We start from the raw sequence: 15,471 nt of genomic DNA, 5'->3' as shown, positions 1-15,471 counted from the left end.
ATCTCAGAGTCAAGTCCATACTTAGCGCTAAAATCACAAAAAGTATTTGTTTCAACAAAGGATTTAACGCAATCAAACTTGAAATTCATACCTGACTCCTTACCTTCTTCAAGCTCCCAATCTTCAGAGTTGTGTTTAATTCTCTCCAATAAATTCCATCTGAAGTCAATATCTCTCTTCATAAAAGAACTTGTACAAGAAGTGTCAAGCATGGTGCGATCATCATGAGAAAGCCGAGCATAGAAGTTCTAAATGATAATTTCTCTCGAGAGCTCACGGTTGGGGCATGAATATAACATTGATTTAAGCCTCCCCCAAGCTTGAGCGATGCTTTCTCTGTCATGAGGCCAAAAAATATAAATATAATTCCGATCATGATGTACTAAATGCATAGGATAAAACTTTTGATGAAATTCCAATTTCAACCGATTGTAGTTCCATGATCCAGTATCATCACATAGCCTATACCATGTCAACGCCTTATCCTTCAAAGATAAAGGAAATACCTTCTTCTTGACCTCATCCTCGGGAAAACCTGCAAGCTTAAATAAACCACAAACTTCATCTACATAGATTAGATGCAAGTCTGGATGTGATGTTCCATCTCCTGTAAAAGGATTAGCTAGCAGTTTCTCAAGCATACCCGAAGGAAATTCAAAGAAAATATTTTCAGTAGGTGCAGCAGGTTGAGGAGCAACTCTTTGTGCTTCCGTTCAAGGTGAAGATACCCCGAAAAATCCCCTCAAAGGGTTAGTTTCCATAGTGACAAGTGACAATAAATTTCAGCACACTATATGAATGTTTCCTTACCAAGTTCCACTTACCAAAGGCGCTTCACTCCCCGGCAACGGCGCCAGAAAAGAGTCTTGATGACGCACAAGTATAGGGGATCTATCGTAGTCCTTTCGATAAGTAAGAGTGTTGAACCCAACGAGGAGCAGAAGGATCTCACAAGTGGTTTTCAGCAAGGAAATATCTGCAAGCACTGAAATTATCGGTAACAAGCAGTTGTGTGGTGAGACGATTCTAGCAAGCAACAAGTAACAAAAGTAGCAACGGTGCAGCAAAGTGGCCCAATCCCTTTTATAGCAAGGGACAAGCCTGGACAAAGTCTTATAGGAGGAAAAACGCTCCCGAGGACACACGGGAATTTCTCTCATGCTAGTTTTCATCATGTTCATACGATTCGCGTTCGGTACTTTGATTGTTTGATATGTGGGTGGACCGGCGCTTGGGTACTGCCCTTACTTGGACAAGCATCCCACTTATGATTAACCCCTCTCGCAAGCATCCGCAACTACGAAAGAAGAATTAAGACAAAGTCTAACCATATCATTAAACTAGTGGATCCAAATCAGCCCCTTACGAAGCAACACATAAACTAGGGTTTAAGCTTCTGTCACTCTAGCAACCCATCATCTACTTACTACTTCCCAATGCCTTCCTCTAGGCCCAAATAATGGTGAAGTTTATGTAGTCGACGTTCACATAACACCACTAGAGGAAAAACAACATATAACACATCAAAATATCGAACGAATACCAAATTCACATGACTACTATTAGCATGACTTATCCCATGTCCTCAGGAACAAAAGTAACTACTCACAAAGCATAATCATATTCATGACCAGAGAGGTAATGAGTAGCATCAAGGATCTGAACATAAACTCTTCCACCAAGTAATCCAACTAGCATCAACTACAAAGAGTAATTAACACTACTAGCAACCTTACAAGTACCAATCGAAGTCGGGAGACGGAGATTGGTTACAAGAGATGAACTAGGATTTGGAGCTGAGATGGTGCTGATGAAGATGTTGATGTTGATGAGTCCCCTCCGATGAGAGGAGTGTTAGTCATGACGATGGCGACGATTTCCCCCTCCGGGAGGGAAGTTTCCCCGGCAGGATCGTCCTGCCGGAGCTCTAGATTGGTTCTGCTCAAGTTCCGCCTCATGGCGGCGGCGAATCCTCGAAAAAGCCTCCTCCTTATTTTTTCCTGGACGAAACCCTTCATATAGTAGAAGGGGGAGCTAGAGGGCCAGCTGGGTGCCCACACGCCCCTAGGCACGGTAAGGGGGGTGGCCGCGCCTAGTAGGCTTGTGGCCACCTGCTCACGCCCCTCTGTCGCTTCTTCGTCCCAGTATTTTTTATAAATCCCGAAAAAAATCCTCGTTGATTTTTACGGTGTTTGGAGTTGCGCACAACAGGTATCTCAACTTTGCTCCTTTTTCAGGCCAGAATTCTAGCTGCCGGCATTCTCCCTCTTCAAGTAAACCTTGCAAAATAAGAGAGAAAAGGCATAAGTATTGCACCGTGAAGTGAAATAACAGCCCAAGAAGCGATAATTATCAACATAAAAGCATGATGCAAAATGGATGTATCACGGCGCCATCGCGGATCTGGCCGGAAACAGCGGCCGGCGAGCTGCACAGGCGGCGGAAGTTACTGGCGGCGGCGCGAGGCAGCCGCTGGATCTGGCGAGCGGGGCCTCGGCGAGGGGCGGCGCTACGGCGGCTTGCCGGCGGCACGCGAGGGGGGCGGCGGCCGGAGGGGACCAGCGGTGATCCGGTGCTCCTACGGCTGCGGATGTAGCTCGGGGTGCGGGGTGGCATTGCTCGCTTCGAGGGTGGCGGGGAAGGTGTAGCTCGGGCAGGCAGCGGCGGATCCGGGCCTGGCGGGCCTCAGATGGGCTCGTACAGGCCCGCGGCAGCTGGGAGGAGGAGGCTGGCGGCTGGAGGGGTTGGGTGGCACGGATTCCGAGGCAAGGACTAGGGTTTCCATTAGGGCAAGTTAGGGGTGCTTAAATAGGAAAGGAGCGCTAGGTTAGAGGGTTTTTCGCTCCGGTTTCGACCACGCGATCAGAATCGAAAGGTCTCGCACGCGGAGAGGGTCTAGGTGGTTGTGTAGAGTAGGCTAGCCAGAGAAGAGAGGGAAAACAGGCACCCGACAACGTAATTTTTAAAACATCGAAAACTCGTCCGCCGATAAACCGATGACGGTGCCGCTACGGTCGACCATTCGGGTACCAGACGGGCTCCGATTGTGACAAGAATTGGCAGACGGCCTACCTATATTAAAATAAGACCGCACGCCAAGTTTCAACCCAATCAGAGAAAGTTTTATACACAATTTTAAAAACAAGGTTTTGACGATGTCGCGGGCGCGTGCGTGTGTGGTCGGGCTCAACACGGTCAACGACGAAAATGGAGGGAACCGGCAACTAACAACGGATGCAGGTTTCGAAAACTGGCGGCAACGGGATGCCGATGCAATGCAGATGATGCGCTTGATGCGATGATGAGTGCGACAGACAAATAAGCCACATGACGAAAAAGGAATAAAGGGGGAATCTTCTGGAGCATCGGTCTTAGGTTGTCACACCAACTCAGCCAGACGATTAGAGTACCCACACATTCTAAGCACACGTTCACCGACACACCCGTTCTCCTCAATTTTGCAAGCATAGAACTTATCAGAGGTTTCATACCTCTCGATCCGGGCATTCTTCTCAAAGATAAACTTCAACTTCTGGAACATCTCATATACTCCATGACGTTCAAAACGTCTTTGAAGTCCCAGTTCTAAGCCATACAAAATTGCACACTGTACTACTGATTAATCATCCAAACGTGATTGCCAGATGTTCATAACATCTTGCGTCCTTGGTTGGGGTGGCATGTCAGCTAACGGTGCATCAAGGACATATTGCTTTTGGTAAACCGTGAGGATAAGCCTCAGATTACGGGCCGAATCAACAAAGTTACTTGCATCATCTGTCAGCTTAGTTGTCTCTAGGAACGCATTAAGATTCAAGGGTGCTACTGCGTGAGCCATTGATCTACAACATAAAATTTGCAAAGATTATGTAGGCTATGTTCAAGATAAATGAGTTTAGTTAATCATATTACTAATAAACTCCCACTCAAATTGACATCCCTCTAGTCATTCGAGTGTCGTATGATCCAAATTCACTAACTCAAGTCTGATCATCACGTGAGTTGAGTTAGCTTCAATGGTGAACATCTCTATGTTGATCATATCTACTATATGACTCATGTTGACCTTTTGGTCTATTGTGTTCCGAGGCCATGTCTATACATGATAGGCTCGTCAAGTTTAACCTGAATGTTCGGCGTGTGCAACTATTTTGCACCCGTTGTATGTGAACGTAGAGTCTATCACACTCGATCATCACGTGGTGTCTCGAAACAACGAACTTTCGCAACAATTCACATTCGGGGAGAAGACAATTTTATCTTGAAATTTTAATGAGGGATCACCTTAGTCCTAAGCAAAATAAGGTGCATAAAAGGATTAACATCACATGCAAATCATAAGTGACATGATATGGCGTTGTCCTTTTGATCTCCATCTTCAAAGCACCGACATGATCTCCATTGTTATCGGCGCCACACCATGATCTCCATCATCGTGCTACCATCAAGGTTATCGCGCCAACTATGTTGTTGCTACTAAAGCTATTGAACAAGTGATAAAGCAAAAAATCACCAAGTGCAAAATAATTAAAGACAACCCTATGGCTCTTGTCGGTTACCGCATCATCGACATGCAAGTCAATATTTAACTATTACAACATGATCATCTCATATATCAAATATATCATATCATGTCTTTGGTCATATCATATCACAACATAACCTACAAAAACAAGTTAGATGTCCTATAATTTGTTGTTGCATGTTTTACGTGGCTGCTATGGGTATCTAGCATGATCGCATCTTACTTACGCAACACCACAACAGTGATATACAAGTTGCTATTTAACCTTCTCCAAGGACCGCCTCTGTCAAATCCGATTCAACTAAAGTAGGAGAAACAAACACCTGCCATCCATTTTTATGCAACAAGTTGCATGTTATTCGATGGAACCGGTCTCTCGTAAGTGTACGAGTAATGTTGGTCCGGGCCGCTTCATCCAACAATACCGCTAAATCAAGAAAATACTAGGGAAGCAATCTGAATATCAACACCCACAAACTCTTTTGTGTTCTACTCGAGATGTCATCTACGCATAGACCTAGCTCATGATGCCACTGTTGGGGAATGTTGCATGGGAAACAAAAAAATTCCTACGCACACATAAGATCTATCCATGGTGATGACCATCTATGAGAGGAGAGATCGGATCCACATACCCTTGTAGATCGCAAAGCACAAAGCATTAAGAAATGTGGTTGATGTAGTCGAACGTCTTCACGATCCAAATCGCAAGCTGTCCCGCGATCCAATCACAATCTAGTGCCGAACGGATGGAACCTCCGCGTTCGGCACACGTGCAACTCGATGATGATCTCCGCCTTGTTGGTCCAGCAAGAGAGACAAAGATGTAGCTGAATTCTCCGTCAGCACGACGGTGTGGCGCTGATGATTATGGAGCTACTCCGTCAAGGCTTCGTCGTGCATTGCCAGAATAACCTATGGGGTGTCACGAAGTAGTGGAGGGAGAGGGGATGCGCGTGGCTTGAGGTGCGGCTAGCCTCTCTACCCTCCACTATATATAGGAGGGAGGGAGGGGTGGCGCCCTAGGGAAAACCCCTAGAGTTCGGACGACGCACCAAGGAGGAGGGAGGAGTCCTCCTCCAATTTGGTTTGGTGGAGGAGGAGGAGTCCTCCTAGTAGGTTTGCCCCACCTCTCTCTCTCTCTCTTTTGGCACTTCGGTCTAATAGAACCACTTGGGCTGGCCGCCCAGCCCGCTAGGGGCTGGTGCACCACCCTTGGGCCTATTTGGTCCCTCTCTAGGTGGGTGGCCCCTCCCCGTGGAACCCCAGTACCCATTTGTCACTCCCGGTACTTTACCAGTAATGCCCAAAATGTTTTCGGAAGCCAAATACACCTTTCCTATATGTCAATCTTCGTCTCTGGACCATTCCGGAACTCCTCGTGATGTCTTGGATCTCATTTGGGACTCCGAACAACATTTGGTTACCAACATACATAATTCAACTATACCGAAACGTCACCAAACCTTAAGTGTGCAGACCCTGCGGGATCCCGTTATCAAGTTGTCCATCACATCATTGTCCTAATGATTTGATACCATTATCAAGTGACAACACTTGTCTATGGTTAGGAAACCTTAACCATCTTTGGTCAACGAGCTAGTCAACTAGAGGCTTACTAGGGACAATGTGTTGTCTATGTATGCACACATGTATCTGAGTTTCCATTCAATGCAATTCTAGCATGGATAATAAACGATTATCTTTAACAAGGAAATATAATAATAACTATTTTTGTATTGCCTCTAGGACATATGTCCAACAGCAACACCAGTTCATGTTCAAGCTGAAGCAACACTAGTTCATGTTCAAGATGAAGCAACACCCGGTCATGTTCAAGATTAAGCAACACATGTTCAGGTTCAAGCTGAAGCAAATACAACAACGGGTGCACCCAGTGGTAGAGGGAGAGGAAGAGCACAAGCAAATGGAAGAGGAAGAGGATGTGAAAAAGGTAGAGGCACGGGACAAGCTGAAGTTGCAATCCAAGCACATGATCCTTCCTATGGGTTTCACATAGAAGAAGTTGCCTCACAACCAGCTGCAACAAATAGCAGAGAGAAGCTGCTAGTAATGAGGGGGTTAGGTTCAACACGGGGAACGTTCATGGAGTACTTCACTGCCAGTGGCAACTATTGAAGAAAATCCTATGCCGAAGTCTTTTTTTGTGAATGAAAAGTTTACATCTTTATGAAAACTAACTTGTAAATGGCATGTTTATGTAACTAAAGTTTAGACTTGCATGTATGCTTATGTTACTTTACATATTTTGGGGATCTAGGAACATTACACTCGGGCAAATTTGTGGTTATTCACTGCAAAACATGAAGAAACATAACACAAATACAACAACCCAAAAATTGCTTAGAGTGAAGGTCTTGCAGCCAGTTCACTGAAGAAACAAAAATCCTATAATTCCTTCACTTCCACGCGCATGCTCACTTCATTGTTAGGCTATGCCGAGCTTGTTTGTGAGGCGAGCATCATCAAAGAGGAGCTCCATAGAGGACAGCCTACATCATCGAGCAGAGAAGCACAACACGGAGACGATGACGCTGGGCGGATGAGCTGGTGGTGAGGGAGAGGAGAAGGTGTTGCTGGACGAGACAATGTCGGGGTGGAGGATTCGACCAACAAGCGCCGGGGTGAAGGGGATGGTGGGGCTGCCGGTGAGAAGTGAGGTGGCGGAGGTGGCGAGTCGGGAGGAGACCACATGCAACAGGAGAGGAGCACCCATGTGATCTACAATGTCTAGTTGGTAGGCCGAGCTTGTTAGTATGCCTAATACGAGTATTTGGGTTGTGCATTGGTAGTTAGCCCATAAGTTGTGGTTTTGTGAAAACTTCCCCAAAAGGTGGTGTAAATTGTTATAAGTGCCCCTAAAGGTTGTGTTTTGTGCAATTCACTCTTTTATCTTCTTTTGCCAATGTGGCAACGTTGATTTGAACTTAATTCTGTTATAGGTTGAGGCTCTAAATGATTCATTACGGTTGTTAACGAGGACACCTAGCCTAATATCTAGGGTTTTCTTGTTCTTAGTCGGTTTCTTCATCCTTCGGTCTCCCTCTCGTGATGCGTCCCTATTCATAGGTCCTTTTGGCTGGGCTGATGGGGTTGCTAGTTTTGCTGGCATAGCTTCAGTCACCAGGTAAGAAACATAAGTGAGAAAAGTTATTGGATAGGTCTGCTAAGGATTCCATCGATGCTTTTTTGAGACAACTGGATATACAAAAAGTTTATATTGGATGAGGAAATGTGTGATCCACTAGAGAAGACAAAGTGGTTGATCGCTAAGATCCATAATTGTTAGCTCTAGCGCCTCATTTATGGGCAAGCGGTCTGCATGGGATCTAGTGAGGGAAATCATACAAAGAAGAGTGGATGAAAATCTTTTCATCATCCAATTGACTACCTAGGATATTGTAATGAGGCAATGAATATGATGTCGTGGTTTCGGGAATAAACCATTTTTTATTGAAGAATGTGATGGATTCTTAAACCCTCGGCCGGTGATTGTGGACAAGCTCCCAGTGTGGCTTTGAATCTATAATATCAGTTGCGCCAAAATGCAAGAAGAGTATAGCACAACCACTACGAACTAGAGTGTGGTATGACAAGGGCAGATTGCTTGGAGGCGAACAACTCTGTTTGCATATGTGTTATGTGAACGTGCATCAATACAAAAGAGCCTTGAAGAATTATCACATACTTCAAAGCAGAGACTATATGTATCATGAAAATAATAGATATAAAGTCAATGTTTGTCATGTGAATGAACATTGCCAATTCTATAAGTCAGCTTCAACTATCAAGAGAGAAGAGAATGTTTGCATTAGGAAGATGGTGTTACCTCATACTGGTGGCATTACCTATGATACTTCTACAGTGGATAGCACATGGTTGAGCAAATGATATGAGAACAACTTTAGAGGCGGTCCAGATTGGAAGATAAGTGCACTAATAGACACTACCAACAGAAATCATGGTGTAGACATCACTGTTGGGGAACATTGCATGGGCAACAAAAAATTTCCTACGCACACGAAAGACCTATCACGATGATGATCATCTACATGAGGTGAGATCGGATCCACATACCCTTGTAGGTCGCTAAACGGAAAGCATTAAGAAACGCGATTGATGTAGTCGAACGTCTTCGCGATCCGAATCGCAAGCGTCCCACGAACCCCGTCCCGATCTAGTACCGAACGGACGACACTTCCGCGTTCAACAAAGTACAACTCGATGACAATCTCTGCCTTCTTGATCCAGCAAGAGAGACGAAGAGGTAGCTGAATTCTCCGGAAGCACGAAGGCGTGGCGGTGATGGTGGTGGAGCTACTCCGGTAGGGCTTCGTCGTGCCGTACCGAACTAGCTACGGGGTGTCACGAAGTGGTGGAGGGAGAGAGGCTGCACAATGGCTTGGGCTGCAAAAAGCCTCTCAAACATCCACTATATATAGGAGGAACAAGAGGGAGGGTTGCCTTGGCTCCTACTCCAAGGAGGAGCTTCGGCCGAGCCAAGAGGGAGGAGTCCTCCTCCAATTCGGTTTGGTGGAGGACTCCTTCCCCACTTGTCCACCTCCATCCGTTTTTTTCTTTTTCCTTTCATTTTTGCTTTGGCCGAAATAGGTTATTGGGTTGGCCTCACCAGCCCACCAAGGGCTGGTGCGCCACCCATAGGCTTATTAGGTCCTCTCCCGGGTGAGTGGCCCCTCCCGGCAAAACCCGAGAACCCATTCGTTACTATCGGTACTTTGGTGGTAATGCCCGAAATCTTTCCGGAAGCTAAATGCAACATTCCTATATATCAATCTTCATTTCCAGACAATTCCGTAAACCCTCGTGATGTTTGGGATCTCATCCAGGACTCTGGACTACATTCAGTTACCAAAATCAATAATTCAACTATATTGAAACGTCACCAAACCTTAAGTGTGTAGACCCTACGGGTTCGAGAACTATGTAAACATGACCGAGACACTCTGCAGCCAATATCCAATAGCGGGATCTGGATGCCCATATTGGATATTACACATTCTATGAAGATCTTATCAGTTGAACCTCTATGTCAAGGATTCAGTTAATCCCGTATAATGTTCCTGTCGTGGGTATAAGCCTGACAGTAGATGTGTAGGGTACGAATGAGATGGGCAGAGTCCTAGCTACGGCGAGGTTGTATGAGTTCAGGCCCCTCTACAATGGAGGTAATAGCCCTACGTCTCAGTGCTCCTGGAGCTTGTTACCGAGTGTAATATGGAGTACAATGTTTTTCTAACCCCTTTTACCAGTGGGGGAGGGCGGCTTATATAGAGTGCGATGCCCTCCACAATGGTTCTGATTCAAGGGTGGAGTAGTGGCGATTGAATGCATGCGTTACAGGTAACGTATGCTATAAATGCTAGTTAATGCACCCGGAAACGTACGGCAGTTTCCCTCCAGGGAGGTTACGACGCACCGAGTGTATCCAGTCGGTAGGTCCGGTGTCCTCCGAGTCTTAGTCTCCGACTGGATGGTTCTGGGCCCGTTACCGACTGGATGATGGGGACACCATAATACAGTCGGGCATACTAAAGGTCCTGTCCCTTGCGTGGGGTAGTCCTTGGGTAGGACCTGTAGGACAGGCCTATGACCCTACCCTAGGACTATGACCCCATCATTAGTCCCCGAATGGATTGGGGTTGAAACGTCAAAGCAGTGCTCGATGCTCAGATCCGACTGGACTAGGTTCGGCTTGGGCGTTGCTTGCCTCTATCCATTCTATCTCTCCTGGCCAATGATCCGAGTGAATGTGTTCTGCGGAATGGACTGTCAGGAACCGAGTGCTTTCGCGGCATCTTTTGACACGACCGGTCAACTGACACCGGTGGATTTTCCAGGATCTCAAATTTCGGGTTCCGCGCGCTTAGCGGGGGCGACGTCAGCGCGCTTGAGTAGCGCCTGACTCCTCGATCCTCGCGCCTTCAACTCTTCCGCCGACTGAAGTGCCTCCACCGACCGAACCAGTGCCGGTGGGCGACGAACTGACTGGGGCGAATCTTGGGATGCCCCAGGATCTTCCCACAATTCCTGGTTCGTTGAATGTTGAATTCAGCATTCGGTGTGTCCCAGAGGAGCAGGTGGGAGCGGCCAAGGGAGCCATGATCCAAGCGGAGCTGATGACCGGGGAGGCCAAGAAGGCTTATGACTCCGTTGCGGCTTTGTACCAGCGGAGCTTGGAGCTACGCGACGACATCCGAGTAAGTAGTCTAGTAAGTACTTACTTTTCTTTTGTAACCCACTGGGTGTTGTCGTAGTCTGTTGTTTGCAATGGGTTCACTCCGAGTGAACCCAGTGGGTGTAGTCCCCGAGACTTCTGTCGAGTGCTTGCACCGACAGTTGTCTTTATACATTTGGTCTTTATTTTTGTCGTGTCCGTAGACAAGATTTTTGAGTGCAAGTTCTTACTGCAGTCGGAGCACTCTTGCGGTAAGAGTTCCCTAGAGTAAACTGCACACAGGTGGAGTAGCTTTAGCCTCGGAGGCGTAGGTGAAAACGTCCACCTCAATAGGGCAGACCTGCTTGAGGTGCATGCCAGTGGGGTCACTCTTAGTGAACCCACTGGGTGTAGTCCCCGAGACCGCTGTCGACTGCTTGCGTCGGCAGGGGTCTGAAGAACATAGTTTGTATTGAGAAAGTTGCTGATAACCCTTTGTTTCGTTTTGTAGAAAACTTGTGATATGGGGAGCGCTTATGAAGCCTTGAAGGCTGAGAAGAACCAATATGCTGGTGAACTAGAAACCGCGACGCTCGCCATGGTTGGCCTGAAGAACGCGCTGGAAGTTCGAGAGAAATCCTTGGAGGAAGCGTTGGAGGCAAACAGGGCATTGGTGGCGGAGGTGGAGAGGCTGAAGAAACAGAGGACCGAAGTGTACGATCAAATGGCTGCTCGGAATAAACGATGGACAGCTCAGGAGAAGTATGTGAACGACTGGGCTGTCCAGATGATGAGTCGTCTGGCTGGTAAGTCTGATGATTTGTCGAGTGGTTGTATCTTGTGACGAACACTCGGTTTGTAATTTCTATTTGCTCGTTTGTGGCAGATTTTTGTGGTGACGCTGAAGCTGAAGCGGCGGCCGTGGAACGATCCATGAAGGACAATGTGCCACTCAGCGAGGACGCCAACCGGAATCTACTCCGGGCTCATATCCGCGTAGGCAAAGTGGGTCCGTTCATCAACCGACTGAGAGAAATCTTCGGCCACATTGAGAAGGAGCTTTGGCCGGAAGACGAGTCGCGGGAAAAGATGGAGACTCTGTTGGGGCAACTGGGGGAGATTCCGGCCCGAGTGCAATCTTGGAAGAAATCGGCAGCGCGTTGCGGTGCTGATGTGGCGCTGTCCTTGGTCCGGGTCCATTGCAAAGAAGTGCGGGAAGATAAGCTGAAAGCCTTGAAAGTCGCCAACACGAAGAAGCTTCAATTTGAAGACTTCATGGAGACATTCCTGGAGACTGCGACCCGCATTGCTGATGGAATCGACCTGGATACCTTTGTGGAACCCTCCAGTCCTGACGCGGGCCCAGCTGACTCATGATCGAACTTTATCCTCGGTATGCCGAGTGTTTGCCTGTACGATATTCTGGCCACTCCTGTTGGCCGTCATACTTTTGGATCGGTGCGGGTAAGCTTGATCCGCACCGAGTCCGTTATCGTTTCTAGACTGCTGGAGTCACAACGAAAACACTTATTCTTTTGCTTGAGTGCTGTTTGGAGTTGAACACTTAATGTGTACTCGTAGAATATTAGGACTTAGGTGATTCATGATCAGTGCTAAGTTCCCGAGTGTAACGTATAGAGCACACTCGGAGAAGCGATTAGTACTTAGGCGATGCAGGATCGCAGCTAAGTCCTCGAGTGTGACGTGAAGTGCACACTCGAAGGAAGATTAGTACTTAGGCGATGCGTGATCGCAGCTAAGTCCCCGAGTGTGACGTAAAGTGCACACTCGGAGGAAGTTAATACTTAGGCGATGCGTGATCGCAGCTAGGTCCCCGAGTGTGACCTGAAGTGCACACTCGGAGGAAGTTAATACTTAGGCGATGCGTGATCGCAGCTAAGTCCCCGAGAGTGACGTAAAGTGCACACTCGGAGGAAGTTAATACTTAGGCGATGCGTGATCGCAGCTAAGTTCCCAAGTGTGACGCAAAGTGCACACTCGGAGGAAGTTAATACTTAGGCGATGCAGGATCGCAGCTAAGTCCCCGAGTGCGACGTGAAGTGCACACTCGGAGAAGTTAATACTTAGGCGATGCGTGATCGCAGCTAAGTCCCCGAGTGCGACGTGAAGTGCACACTCGGAGAAGTTAATACTTAGGCGATGCGTGATCGCAGCTAAGTCCCCGAGTGCGACGTGAAGTGCACACTCGGAGAAGTTAATACTTAGGCGATGCAGGATCGCAGCTAAGTCTCCGAGTGCGACGTGAAAGTGCACACTCGGAGGAAGTTAATACTTAGGCGAGGCGTGATCGCAGCTAAGTCTCCGAGTGTGACGTAAAGTGCACACTCGGAGGAAGTTAATACTTAGACGATGCGTGATTGCAGCTAAGCCCCGAGTGTGACGCAAAGTGCACACTCGGAGGAAGTTAATACTTAGGCGATGCAGGATCGCAGCTAAGTCTCCGAGTGCGACGTGAAAGTGCACAATCGGAGGAAGTTAATACTTAGGCGATGCGTTATCGCAGCTAAGTCCCCGAGTGCGACGTGAAGTGCACACTCGGAGAAGTTAATACTTAGGCGACGCGTGATCGCAGCTAAGTCCTCGAGTGTGACGCAAAGTGCACACTCGGAGGAAGTTAATACTTAGGCGATGCAGGATCGCAGCTAAGTCTCCGAGTGCGACGTGAAAGTGCACACTCGGAGGAAGTTAATACTTAGGCGATGCGTGATCGCAGCTAAGTCCCCGAGTGTGACGTAAAGTGCACACTCGGAGGAAGTTAATACTTAGGCGATGCGTGATCGCAGCTAAGTCCCCGAGTGTGACGCAAAGTGCACACTCGGAGGAAGTTATACTTAGGCGATGCAGGATCGCAGCTAAGTCCCCGAGTGCGACGTGAAGTGCACACTCGGAGAAGTTAATACTTAGGCGATGCGTGATCGCAGCTAAGTCCCCGAGTGTGACGCAAAGTGCACACTCGGAGGAAGTTAATACTTAGGCGATGCAGGATTGCAGCTAAGTCCCCGAGTGCGACGTGAAGTGCACACTCGGAGAAGTTAATACTTAGGCGATGCGTGATCGCAGCTAAGTCCCCGAGTGTGACGTAAAGTGCACACTCGGAGGAATTTAATACTTAGGCGATGCAGGATCGCAGCTAAGTCCCCGAGTGCGACGTGAAAGTGCACACTCGGAGATAGTTAATACTTAGGCGATGCAGGATCGCAGCTAAGTTTTTTTTTGTGACCATAGTCTCCAACCACGGAAGAACTCTGAATCTGCAAAAGAAATTGAATCTGCTGTATATTATTTCTCCAAAACTTGTTCGTTACACTGCTTGAGTCGGCGATCACGTATAAAAACGCTTGAGGAGGTCTCCGTTCCACGCGCGGGGTTCGTCGGTCTCCTTCTGAATGTTGTAGAGTCTGTATGCCCCGTTGTTCAGCACCTTTGAAATGATGAAAGGACCTTCCCAAGCCGGAGCCAACTTGTGTGGTCTCTGCTGATCCACTCGGAGCACCAAATCGCCAGCCTGGAACGTGCGGCTTCTGACATGTCGTGCATGAAAACGTCACAGATCTTGCTGATAAATTGTTGAGCGAGTAAGTGCCATCTCGCGCTCCTCCTCTAGAAGATCGACTCCATCTTGCCTTGCTTGTTCTGCTTCGGCTTCGGAGAAGAGTTCGACTCGCGGGGCATTGTGAAGCAGGTCACTCGGAAGGACCGCTTCTGCTCCATAGACGAGGAAGAACGGTGATCGCCCTGTTGATCTGTTCGGAGTGGTGCGGAGGCCCCAAAGTACTGAAGGTAACTCGGTTACCCATGCACCAGCAGCATGTCCTATCTCTCGCAAGAGTCGAGGCTTCAAACCTTGAAGGATAAGTCCATTTGAACGCTCAGCTTGTCCATTGGATTGCGGATGTGCTACGGAAGCAAAATCCACTCGGATACCTTGATTCGCAGAAACCTTTGAATCTGTCCGAGTCGAAGTTTGTCCCATTGTCCGCGATTATGCTGTGAGGCACTCCGAATCTGGAGATGATGTCTCTGACAAACTTCACGGCTGTGGAGGCGTCGAGTTTCTTGATGGGCTTGGCTTCTATCCACTTTGTAAACTTGTCGACTGCCACCAACAGATGTGGGTAGCCTCCTTGGCCTGTCTTGAATGGTCCGACTGTGTATAATCCCCAAACTGCAAACGGCCACACAAGTGGGATTGTCTTTAGTGCAGATGTTGGCTTGTGGGACTTGTTGGAGTAGAACTGACAGCCTTCGCATCGATCGACCATAGCTTTGGCCATTTCGTTAGCCTGCAGCCAGAAGAATCCAGCCCTGAACGCCTTGGCGACGATTGCTCTTGAAGAAGAATGATGGCCGCAGGTTCCCGAGTGGATATCCTCTAGGATCAACTGCCCTTCCTCTGGGGAAATGCAATGTTGGAGAACGCCTGAAACACTCTCCTTATACAATTGACCGTCAATGACAGTGAACGCCTTCGACCTGCGAACTATTTGTCGGGCTTGGACTTCGTCTTCTGGAAGTTCTTGCCTTAGGATATATGCCATAATCGGCACAGTCCACTCGGGGATGATTACCAGAATCTCTGTGACCAGATCAACCATAGCAGGCACATCGACTTCAGTCGGGTCTGTTGCACTCTTGGGTTGCACTGGCTCTTCCGTGAAGGGATCTTCTTTGACTGAAGGAAGATGGAGGTGCTCGAGGCAAACATCACTCGGGACGGGTCTCCGAGTGG

The sequence above is a fragment of the Hordeum vulgare genome, chromosome 5H (assembly GCF_904849725.1).
Source record: "Hordeum vulgare subsp. vulgare chromosome 5H, MorexV3_pseudomolecules_assembly, whole genome shotgun sequence".
Classification (NCBI taxonomy): Eukaryota; Viridiplantae; Streptophyta; class Magnoliopsida; order Poales; family Poaceae; genus Hordeum; species Hordeum vulgare.
Note: the sequence above shows the minus strand (reverse complement) of the source record.